The following is a 12,496-nucleotide window of genomic DNA, read 5'->3' as shown; positions in this document are numbered from 1 at the left end:
GAGCCACCATGAAAGGTGGAGCAAGAAGCTGGTTCCCATTGTGTATAGCAGCTGGGATGACAAAATAGTGGCTGCAAGGTAGATACAAACAGCTTGCATTACATTCAGACAATGAAGGGAAATCTTTTGATGTACTCTGGGGTCAGCCAGTGGGATGGGAGTACAATAACTTTGTTGAATGAGAAGGATGAAACCACCTTTGGAAGCCCTCAACACTACTTTGTCTGGAGGTAAGACTAGAAAGGGTACTATACAAAACAAAGCTGCCAGTTCAGATATGGTTTGGGTTACTGACTTTTGTCTGATCTTAGAATTTGGAGCCATGTAGTAACAAAAGGAACCCCTGGCCTCAAAGTCTTCCCAGGTTTAGGCCTAGGTGGCTTCTGCTGGGGTAGATGGGATGCCCCCAGTGACATGCTTGATCATGGTGTCAAAGCAGCTCCAAAGAGACATTCATTGTTGAGGTATGCTTATGGCCTTTGCAGTCAGTAATCAAAGTTGCAATTTAACCCATTAAATCCTGAAGAACTGTGTTGAAATCTTCCCAGGTTAAAACTGAGGGGCACACACCTCACACTTTTTCAGCCCATCAGTGTCAGACCCTTAAAGGAGCATTGCAGGCCGCCTTTAGAACTGTTGGTGGATTGTGAACTGGAAGGATCCAGTACAGCTGGACTTCTCCCCAAGTGTCTGAGATCTGATATGTTGCACTGCAAAGCGAGGACAACTTACAGTTGTGTCCAAAATTATTCAACCCCCAATGCTGTAAAGGGGTTTAGGGACTATAGTGTACATTTGGAATTGTATTCAGAATCAAATCCTACAAGGACGTTGTAACTACCCAAATGCAACTAAAATGACATCAATTGTTTATGTAATACAGTAGTAAATGGTTCTTATGTGGTTTCTTCATTGCCACAATTATTCAACCCCTTAAAGACTACCACTCTGAAGAACAGAGGTTCATACAGGTGCTTTCCATCAGGTATTGAAAACACCTGTGGATGTCACCGAGCAGCAATCAAGCATAATAAGCACCAATTAGGCAGCTTTAAAATGACTGTGATACTCAGCTCCTTCTAGACATTTACTGGTGTGGTTACAAACATGGTGAAGGCAAGAGAATGGTCCAGGAAGACAAGAGAAGAGGTGATTTCTCTTCACAGGAAGGGCAATGGCTATAAGAAGATTGCAAAGATGTTAAACATACCAAGAGACACCTTAGGAAGCATCATTCGCAAATTCAAGGCAAAGGGCACTGTTGAAACGCTACCTGGTCGTGGCAGAAAGAAGATGCTGACTTCGACTGCTGTGCGCTACCTGAAGCGTAGAGTGGAGAGAAGTCCCCGTGTGACTGCTGAGGAACTGAGAAAAGATTTGTCAGATGTGGGTACAGAAGTTTCAGCCCAGACAATAAGACGCACACTGCGTAATGAAGGCCTCCGTGCCAGAACTCCCAGGCGTACCCCCTTGCTGTCTCCAAAGAATAAGAAGAGTCGACTGCAGTATGCCAAAAGCCATGTGGACAAACCACAAAAGTTGTGGGATAGTGTTCTGTGGACTGATGAAACAAAATTAGAACTGTTTGGGCCCATGGATCAACGCTATGTTTGGAGGAGGAAGAACAAGGCCTATGATGAAAAGAACACCTTGCCTACTGTGAAGCATGGTGGAGGGTCAATCATGCTTTGGGGCTGTTTTGCTTCTGCAGGTACAGGGAAGCTTCAGCGTGTGCAAGGTACCATGAATTCTCTTCAGTACCAGGAGATATTGGATGGAAACGTGATGCAGTCCGTCACACACCTGAGGCTTGGGAGACGTTGGACCTTTCAACAGGACAATGATCCCAAGCATACCTCCAAGTCCACTAGAGCATGGTTGCAGAGGAAAGGCTGGAACATTTTGGAGTGGCCATCGCAGTCACCAGACTTAAATCCGATTGAGAACCTCTGGTGGGACTTAAAGAAAGCAGTTGCAGTGCGCAAGCCTAAGAATGTGACTGAACTGGAGGCCTTTGCCCATGAAGAATGGGCGAAGATACCCGTAGATCGCTGCAAGACACTTGTGTCAAGCTATGCTTCACGTTTAAAAGCTGTTATAACTGTAAAAGGATGCTGTACTAAGTACTAAGATTGAATGTCACTTGGGGGTTGAATAAAACTGATAATGCTGTGAGCACAGAAAAGACATTTGTGGTTATTTCATTATAACTGTTATGTTATATTTGTCTGACCTACAAGTGCCTCTTTAATGTAAATGTAAGCAAGATGACTGAATGATCAAAAGCAATGTCAAACTGGCCAAAACACTCAATTTCAGTGGGGGTTGAATAATTTTGGCCACAACTGTAGCTCAGAATACAAGATAAAACCTTGGGTACTTGGGAGCTGGTTGCTGGAAGCTGGAGAGGATCAACCTGCTAGAGGTTACCTGATCACTAGGCAGCAGCAAGGGCTTACCATGGTAAAATCGCATATCTCTTGATTAGGATCAGTGGCAGGAAGGTGCTACCTCACGCTGAATGGTAGGAACAAGAATGTACAACACTCCACTTAGTAATGCAGTACTCAGTCCCTTAGTGTTTTAACCCTTTTTTTGGACAACTAACTTAAATATGTATAAAATAATGCCCAATGGTTCTCATAAGTGCAGTAGCTCCTGGTGCTCTGCCCACACAGCCTACTCGCAAACTGAGTCCTCAGAAACCAGGTCACACCAGAGCCTGTGCCATAGCTTAACCTGGAAAGCACTCCATGGCTAACAAACGCAGTACAAAAGGAAAGCACCACATTAGAGCCTACTGTTCAAAGGTCACATTTCAAGCAACTCCTGCAATCGTCCAGGTATATGCTTAGCTATTGCTAAGGATATGCCAATCCAGACAGGTACATTTAGACCAGCTCAAGCAGCATGTGCAAAAGGCTTAATTCAAGAAAATAATCTTGGGGGGGGGGGGGTGTAGCTAGTAAAATCAATTATACTTCTCTCAGAAGACAAGACATCCTTCCTTCAAGGGCACTAGCAAAAAACTGGTGGAGGAGTTAAACCATGCTGATCACTTTTTGTTTGCTAGTTTCAAAATCCTGTGGGCAGACATATATCTTAGTAGAACATGTTTTTACCGTGCATTGGCACAGCACATATCACATTGTTGGGTTATAATTCAATAAGATTCAAACACAGTAGCTGGCAATACACCCATGCTGCAAGGCACCACAATCCACATACTGTGTGTTGTGATGCACTGCATTGCTAAAATGTTTCAGGTATATTTTCACATAATCATCTTCCATGATGGTTCACTGAGAAATGGCTATGGCCACCTGGAGGAAACACAATTCTTAGGCAGTTTAAATAATTTCCAGGATCCAGTATCCTCATTTTGTGTGGTCCCTGCCTCTTGCAAACGCAATATGGCCTCCTGGTTTGTTTGTTTTTCTTCCCTGAGCTAAGCTGCAGTGGTCAGATGGCCCCTCCTTTCCAGTCATCGGTAAGCGTGCAGACCTGTAGGTCTTTTGGTTCTAATGTGGAGGGGCCCATGGGAAGGGTATCAGGCGCTTGGTCATATTTTATTCTAATATCGGTGTCCCTCTGTCTAAGGTTTTTATGTTGACCCAAGTTGCCTAGTTATTTGCTGACTTTGATTGCAGTGACCACAGGCGCACGCCCACACCTCTCCTGCAAATACTGTCTTTGATTTCCCCATGGTTCTAGTGTCTTCTGAATCACTGGCCACAGAGACTTGGATTCTGAGTACCTTCTATCCTTGATGAAAGAGCTTACTCCCAGGAGTCTGTCTTCTATTATTACTTTCAGATATTAGGAGAGGGTTTCGACTTTGATTCAATTCAATGTGCTTCTCTGACATTGGACAAACCAACCTATTGCCTCTGCCTGTGTGGTTTCCAGTTTATGGATCTATTTCTAAACTCCTAATGCTGCAAAGACGTTCCCGTTACACCCATTTTTACCACGGTTTCTCTAGGAGATTTGAGCCCAGAGACCAGCTGTTTTATTCCCCCTACATGCGTATTAGCCTGATAACTGATGCTGTGCATTTGGGCAGGCTTAGTCTAGTCACACCATGGATCCAATGGTGTCCCATTTTACATGATTACTATTCTAGTAAAGGAGATACCTATATTTATGACCCAACCAATTTGTGGTTTGAAACCCTTTTTTGTGCTCTGTTTTCACCTATCTTTGTAAAACTATGTCTGGCAGGTCAAAATCCCTTTAAACAGACTGCTGTGGTTGAACATTCTCTTATGGAGCATGCTGGGGGTGGTGACAGTTGGGCAGATCACTATTGAGTTGCAGGTGTTGGATGAAAAAATGGAAACACTACATGATTTGCAGGTGTGAAAGTGACTACATGTTTTGCAGTGAAAGTGATGTAACATTCTTTTGCTTCCTCTGTGTGATGAGACAACTGGCTAACAGGTGTGAAGCCTCATCAAGGATGCCAAGGCAAGAACAACTATCTTCCTGGGCAAAAGAGGCCTAAGTCTTCTCCCTCTCTGGTAATAAACATCCCTGTTGTTTCTCTGTTCTGTCAATGTGCATGCTCTTGGCTCCCTATCCACCCACAAGTTCTGGCACTCGAAATTGGTCAAAGCCTCAGACAAATCCTCTGTATGGAGGGGTGCCACCACTTTCTAAAGTAGGGAAACCTGATAACCTTCTGCAGACACTTGAACAGCTAGTTTTCTCAGGTGCTTAGGTGCAGGAGGCGGTATCCCAGGACTATAATCTGAAGTTTTGTTCCCCACCTCCAACCCTGTTGAGTCACCACACAGATTTGCATCTACCAAGTTCTCTAGAGTCTTTTGAATCCGACATTGCCTTTGTTTCTGTAGTAGAAAAATTCCAGGGATTTTAGTCAAAGTTGTCCACCGTCCCTGGACCAAAGGGGACATTTGCCTCATTCTAGACCTTGCAGCTCCAAATGCCTTCATTTTGCGTCAAGATATTCCTGAAGTAATCTACCAGTTTTCTCATGATCTTCCTTCACTGTGGTGACTTTCTGGCATCTGTGGACTTCAAAGGAGTCTACCCAGAACAGCACACCACTGTTTCCTATGTATTGATAAGGGAGCACCTGCACTACTAATTCATGTGTCCTTTCATCTGCACCTCTTGATATTTTCCTAGGGGCTATTGCCAGTGCCAGCCCTGCCTTGTGAGATCCCCATTGACATAACCTCTGGTTGAGGGAACAATTGACACTGTAGTTCAGACATTACAATGGTTTGGATTGGTCCTGAACAGACGCATTAAAATTTGGAGGTTTGATGTAGTGCCACTGCACTACCAGTTCATTACACTGCTATTCGGCCTTACTTATACAAATCCAGCGCTCACGAGGAGTTTTCTCCAGTATTGGCCCCATTTGTACTCTCATGACATCCCCACTATGGGAGTGAAAAGTCAGTGTAGACTTTTTTGACATTTTCTGCACAGACTACAGCAATTCAGTTCAACCCTGAACCTTTTAGCATTTTTCATTGGATCTGACTCCATGATCTGTTGGAGAATCGGGTCTAGTCCTGAACACAGTTCAGGCCTGAGTGTTCCTTGTTGTGGACCTTTTGAAATTATGTCTCAAAAACATGATTTATCAAGACATAATCCTATATAACATCAAGTCAGCATAGCCGGATGTTAAGGGTTAATTTGTCTTGGTTGGAAAGTCGAATGACCATCTAGCTAGAGAAATGTAAACGATGGGTGAAGGGATTTTTTTTTCCTCCTAGAGACAAATATACTATTTGAAGTTCTACAGGTGGTCAAACACCATTATTCAGACTTCTATAGCAGGTAAACATATACAAGGTCTGGACAGGACAATAGAGGAACCAAACTGATTGTCTGAGAGCTTACCCAAACCTTGCAGAGTGTGATAAACCAACAGACCTCTCAAACTATCACAATATGCTATTGTCCACCAAGGGTGAAAGTATTAATAGTTGTTTACTGTGACTCCAATACAAGAGCCAGGCAAACAGAGAGTTTTTCCCTACCCATAGAAAATGTGGTTCTAAAATCAAAAGGCTAAGAATTGAATATATCCATCCACAGAGGTATACCAAAAACATATTATAAATGAGATGTTATAAAGGATAGGTTTTACACACCACCAAATATTCAGCAATGGGAATTATATATCACTAACTTGAGTATTGAGATGATGAAAAGTAAGATGTATTATAAACTAGCATTAGTTATATGTCTTATCAGGAAACACAGGATGGTATTTCAAGAAGGAATAACTGAATATACACATATATTTCATGGTCCCTATTTAGAATATTATAGGTATGATCACTTATATATCTAGAAAAAGACGTATATCTAATCCCTGTAATTACCTTAAAATTCCACCCGAGGTATGAGTCATCTCAAATACTCAAATTGTTCTATGATACATGACTGCCATCTGGCGGGCAGGTGAGAAATAGCTTATGTACACACATTTCTCAACTAGCCAATCGAGAAGCCTGGTGGGAAGGTATCTTAGAACAATGGATTAGTGGATATAAAAGCCCATGCACCTTTAAAAAAAAGGAGGAAAACTCATCAAAAGAAAAACCTCATCAAAAGAAAAACCTGACTGAAGAAAGACCTCATTGGAAGAAAATCGGAAGACATCTGAAGAGACCTCTCTATAACCCCTCTTCCATACTTTCAAACTTCCAAACTTTACTAAATTGCTAAACCTCTGTACTCCTAACTTCCTACATTCTCCCATACTAAATCTCTATCACTTGCCCTATAATATCATTTCTAAAGGCGTTCCATTGCCGGCTGATCCACGGGAGAGTTTCATAGTCTGAATTCCGGGTGTGGTGAGACTATTAATTTAATTTTGCATTGCCTATTTCCTCTGTTGTGTAGAGTCATAGAATTACCTTAGCGTATTACAACTATATTGGGTAGTTATATATATGTAAAGAGATCCTGTTTTACTGTTAAAAATTGTTTGGTGCCATATTATAAAAATTTTTCTTATTTCATAATTTATTAAATATTAATAACCAGAGTATAATTTATCAAGGAATAGCTTCTTGCAATCCTATGGCCACGGCTTGTGAGAATATAACCTTTGAGATACTCGAAATTATTAGTTATTAATAAATTTAATTTTTAATCAGATCATTTAGAAATTGTGATATTGATTTAATTATTTGAAACATTAGTATTGTGTATTACATTGGTAGGGTATATCTTTGATTGTGTGTACCAATATTCATTTATCACCAGTCTTTTGCGTTTTGTGTTAATATATATATATAATTTTTGTACATAAATAAATTTTTATATTTATTAAGGCAAATTTTGTGTGTATGGTACGAAATCATATTGGCTAAAAGAATTCAAGGTATAATAATAAGTGGTGATCAAATTATCAAGGTGTCCAAATTATTGGTTTACTAAATATTTGCCATATTTTAACGGCTGGAGGCACTGTAATATTTCATTTAAGGGAAAGGGACACGCCCTTTATAAATAGAAGAAATCCTTACATAAACCACCACAGGATAAATTTGGAGGCGCTGCTGAGAGCCATAGAAATCGTACCATAATACAAAACGCACTGGTGATTGTATATTTGTACACTTTGTCAAACATATATTTTATATCAAAATGGCATCCAGTAATCACGGATCCACCTCTTCCAAGCATAACGAGGAAAATATGGCGGCTCAAGGCATTGAGGAGGAAACTCCGAGGCCAGCCCGGAAAGCTGTCAATGCTTGGCAGAATTATGTTGAATGTGGAGTAATAGATTATCTCCGCAAGAGATTAGGTCTGGGGGATAGCAATAATGAATTTGTGGATGAAGAGAAAAGGCAGGCTATGAGCACCTTTGAGGACCTGTTCAACCAAAAGGGCCAGGTTGTTGGGTTTTTAATAGCATTTGCTGGAGCAGAAAGTGATAAAAGCCGTGACAGACTTCTCCTAGAAGCTTGGCCCATGTTATGGTTCATGACCGCTGGAGCTGCCCAGCGAACCATGACTTTAAGGGAAGAGTTGTCAGAGGCCCGCCTCTTGTTAGAAAGCAAAAATCAGGACATTGAGTCTTTGAAAGGGAAGCTTGGTCATGCCGGTATTCGTTTAGACGAATCCCAGAAATATTATGATAGATTGGTCAGAGACTTTCGAAGTGCTCAGGACCTGTATGAAAGAAACTTTCAGGAATTAAAACAACTTCAAGAGAAGTATCAGGACTTAAAAGATGAGGTGGAGTACTTCAGATCAGAAAGGTTATCTCCTGTCAAAATTAAAGTTCACCCAGGGGATAAGCATGACCAGTCAGAACTTACATTGATAAAATCTGAGCAGAAAACTTTGGAGGAGCAGATTATGAGGTTGACGGCCCAAATAAATTCTGGGGTCCAAAACCGGACCAACCCAGTCAAGCCGGAGGCTGATGAGCGGAGATACCCGCATCACAGCGAAGTATCTGATAGTGAGGCAGGGTCAGAATATAGGTCGCCTCCTAGGCTTCTAAGATACACTCCAGAGCGCTCAGAAGAAAAGTATGAGGTTTCATATAGGCAAGAAGGGAAATCCCAGGGGTCATCCAGGAGATATGACACCCCAAAGGTCATTAAGTTCCTGAAGGACACTGTTCCTATGTTTACTAAGAAAGGGTCCCTTGAGATCACCGAGCATATGAAAACATATGAACAGACGTTAGAAATTCTGGGCATTAGAGATGACCACACCAAAATAGAATTGCTGCCATGGGTATTTGAAGAGAAATACCGGCAATTCTTTGATACCTTGAGGGCCTATTCCAATCAGTCCTGGAGAGAGGTTAAACATAAGTGCCACATGGAATTTGGGCCTTATAAAACTGTAACCTCTGCCAAGGCTGCGGCCTACAATTTAAAGTGTGGTCCTCACCAAAGCCCTGCAGAATTTCTGGCTGTCCTCAGAAATGCCTATTTCCTGGCTGAAAAGGATCCCAATCCTAACCAGCCAGAATTCAAAACCCTATTCTATGAAGCATTACCTGCTTACATAAAATTGGGACTTGCAAAGGATTACAGAAAGGGATGCTCTCTTGATTGGTTGGTGAGAGAGAGTGACTATTTATTCTCAATCCAACAGTCTAGTGAGGGCGGGATAAAAAGAGAACCCAAAAAATAGCCCCAAGATAGTAGCAGCCACTACCATTTCCCCTCCAAATCCAAATTTGCAGGCAGAGAAGAAATCATATGCGGAAGTAGTCCGTGGGGGTAAAACCAATGGTTCCCCTAGATTTGTACCTCAAACCCAGCAAGTGAAGGAGGTCCATAACTTTGCACCCCAAAACCAGTGGGTGAGAAAGGATAGACAAAAGCTAGGAAACTACGGTAGTGGAAGTGAGAAGAATAAAAAGTATGGTAAGGGTCAGTACAGTGATGAGAATCAAAGGGGGCAATGGTATCCTCGGAGGTTCTATTATCCTCGCCAAAACCAACATGGGAATTTTTATAAGAATCCCAATTTTAATAAGAACTCCGACTTCCAAAGATTTCCTCCACGCCAAGAACACCCTCAAGCTCAAAGGGGGGATACAGTACCCCAGGCTCCCTTTAATGACAGGGAGACCCCAAAACCTCAGAGAGAACAATGGCGTCGGGACCAGAGCAGTAGTTCTGACTCTGAGTCTCATTACCAGTCTCGTCCAAAATACAAGCGCAAGTATAGGAAAAGGGAGAATCAACAGAATGACTCCTCTGAGCGTATTGGACAAATAGAGGCACAGATCAGCAAAATGGCTGAACAAATGGACAGGCTTGTCACTCAATTTCCATCCAATCCTTTTTTAGGAGCAGCTCCTGTGACCAACCAAGGGTCACAGAATTAACAGGCAACCAAGCCTTAAACCAACAGGGGAGAACACTGAGTCAAATGACAGGAGATGTGTGTCCCGTCCCTGACACGCCTACTAATAGAGAATCTAGTTCTCAGGCAACGGGGGACCATTTGTTGGTTATTAACGATTCTCCTGCTTTTCAGTGTCCATCTATTGCCCCTAATATAGTCGCGGCATCGGAAGTCGTCAGGATTGACAAGCCAGACGGAGCACCAACTTCTAGTTGTGCTTCTGTCTTGAGACAGTCCAAGAATCCCACCAGGGAGGATAAGGGTGATGTGTCCACCACATGCGGTGAGATAAGAACCAGTCATATGTCATTGAAGGGCCCACAGATCTTCAACCACACCAATTTCATGTGTGAGCTGACTGAATCTGATGGGAGATATTATGCCACAGTACAGGTGCAGGATGCCAGTGATCTTTCTATTGTCGGCCTAATAGACACTGGATCCCAAGCAACCATCATGTCACAGGAACATTTTTATAAAGTGGCGAATGTCATGCCCACCAAGCCGAGACTTAAAAGCTTTGACAGCTCATTGATTGGTGTAGGTGGAGACCCTTTACAAGTCATGGGTACCGCCTGGCTTAAACTGAAACTGGGTAATAAGGAACTGAGACACCCCATCATCATTGCCAGCATCTCCCAGCACCACATGATAATTGGGATGGACTTCCTAAAAAGGCTGAACACAATAGTTGACTGTGTGAACCAAGTACTGTGGTCACAGGTAAATACCCCGATTAAATATGGGAAACTTAAAACTCCCCATTCCCGACAACACTGCCACCTGGTGGAAGAAAGGCCTGGATCATTAGAAATCCATTTCAGGAACAGTCAACTTCCTGATGTAACGGTTATCAAACCTGATGACCATAACCCTATCAGAAGAGATGAGGAACACATTTTTAGAATTCCCCAAGATAAAATAAAAGATATTTCCCTCCAAGATGACATCCTTACAATATCTTTTCATCAGGAGGATAAACCAAGAAAAGGGGGAGATCACACCCAATTCTTGACAGGTATTGAAAGGGTTAACAGCGACTTGTTTATCCCCATCCGGATAAATGGTCTTAATAGGTCAAAATATGCCAAACTAGATTTGAGACAGGAACACAGCTTTGTAAGCCATGGGCTGATAAAACACCTGACCGAAATGGAAATGATCCGTTTCTCCATACCTCAGCGTCATTGGATTTCAGACTCCATTGATGACTCTGATGATTACAATTCAATGGCTAGGTGTTTCTTAAACGTCACTGTAGGAAACAAAACAGCCACCCATGTGTTCCTAGTCTTGGATAATCCCCAAACTAAAATTTATTTTGGCAACGATGTATTACATCGCTTTGCAATGCAAGTCGACTTAATTAATGACTGTTTATGGAGTCGACTAAAGGGGGCCCCCGAAAAATACCAAAATCTGGACTTAGCTTTAAAATCCCAGCAACAGATGCCTTATGCTGTTGAAGTCCAGGTAGCCCAAAAGATTACAATCCCTAAGGGCATAAATAATTTCATACTCCCCATCCAAGTTAAAAAGGGACATAGACTGAAGGGGTCAGATGCATTAGTATGCCTCTCCCATAAAATGCAGGGGGAAGGACTGAACATTACACACACACCCCTAGTCAACACACATCAATCCCCGATGTACATTTACATACATAATCTGTCCAATCAGGACATCGTCTTACCCAAAGAGACCCTTATTGGTCTAGCGGTAGAGACTGAATATTACACCTTTGGGGTCACTAACCAGGTGATTGGACTCATCCCCGATGAATATTTGTCGGAGGAACAATTAATTGAACAAACAACATTCCATTCATTACCAGAGGGTATTTTCACCATAGAGTCCATTTATCCATTCGATTCTAAAGATGGCACCTGTCGAATCGAAGAGACATCAATTGTCTTTGATCACCCAATCAAAGAACAAGAGTACCCCAAAGAACCTGGATGGCAGGAGAACACACACACACATCACATACCCAATGACCTCACCACAAAACTTGAAGAGGCATATGAGATAGGTCAGCCGGAAAGCTTTCCTGGATTCAAGGAGTTAGTGGAAGAGATGGTAGTCCTCGCTGATGCGTGTTCCAGTGATCTCGACCGACAATTGCTCCGAGAGCTTCTCCTTGAATTCCAAGAGATCTTTGCCAAGGATTCTTACGATTGTGAGACTACTGACCTACACATCGCTAGGATCCAAACAGATCCAGATGCCCCACCAGTATTCGTAAGACAGTATAGGTTACCATTAGCTTCCTATGAATCTCTGGCTGAGATTATCAGGAAGTTACATGAAAGGGGTATAATTAGGCCCATCCACAGCTCCTATAACCACCCGATCCTGGGTATTTTAAAACCCAATGGACAATGGCGTTTGTGTGCTGACCTCCGTCAGCTGAACAAACGTGTGTACATGTCAGGATGGCCGGTCCCATACATAGACCAGTGTCTAGCCCAGCTCCAAGGATCCCAAGTTTTTACAGCCTTGGATTGTGCACAGGGGTATTGGACCATTAAGGTGAGTGAGGAAGACCAATACAAACTGGCCTTCAGTTTTGGGAATCGACAATATTGTTGGGTGCGAATGCCTTTCAAATTCA

Source organism: Staurois parvus, unplaced genomic scaffold (assembly GCF_062004578.1).
Source record: "Staurois parvus isolate SC_StPar_1 unplaced genomic scaffold, SC_StPar_1.0 ptg000152l, whole genome shotgun sequence".
NCBI lineage: Eukaryota > Metazoa > Chordata > Amphibia > Anura > Ranidae > Staurois > Staurois parvus.
This window is presented reverse-complemented; position numbering follows the sequence as displayed.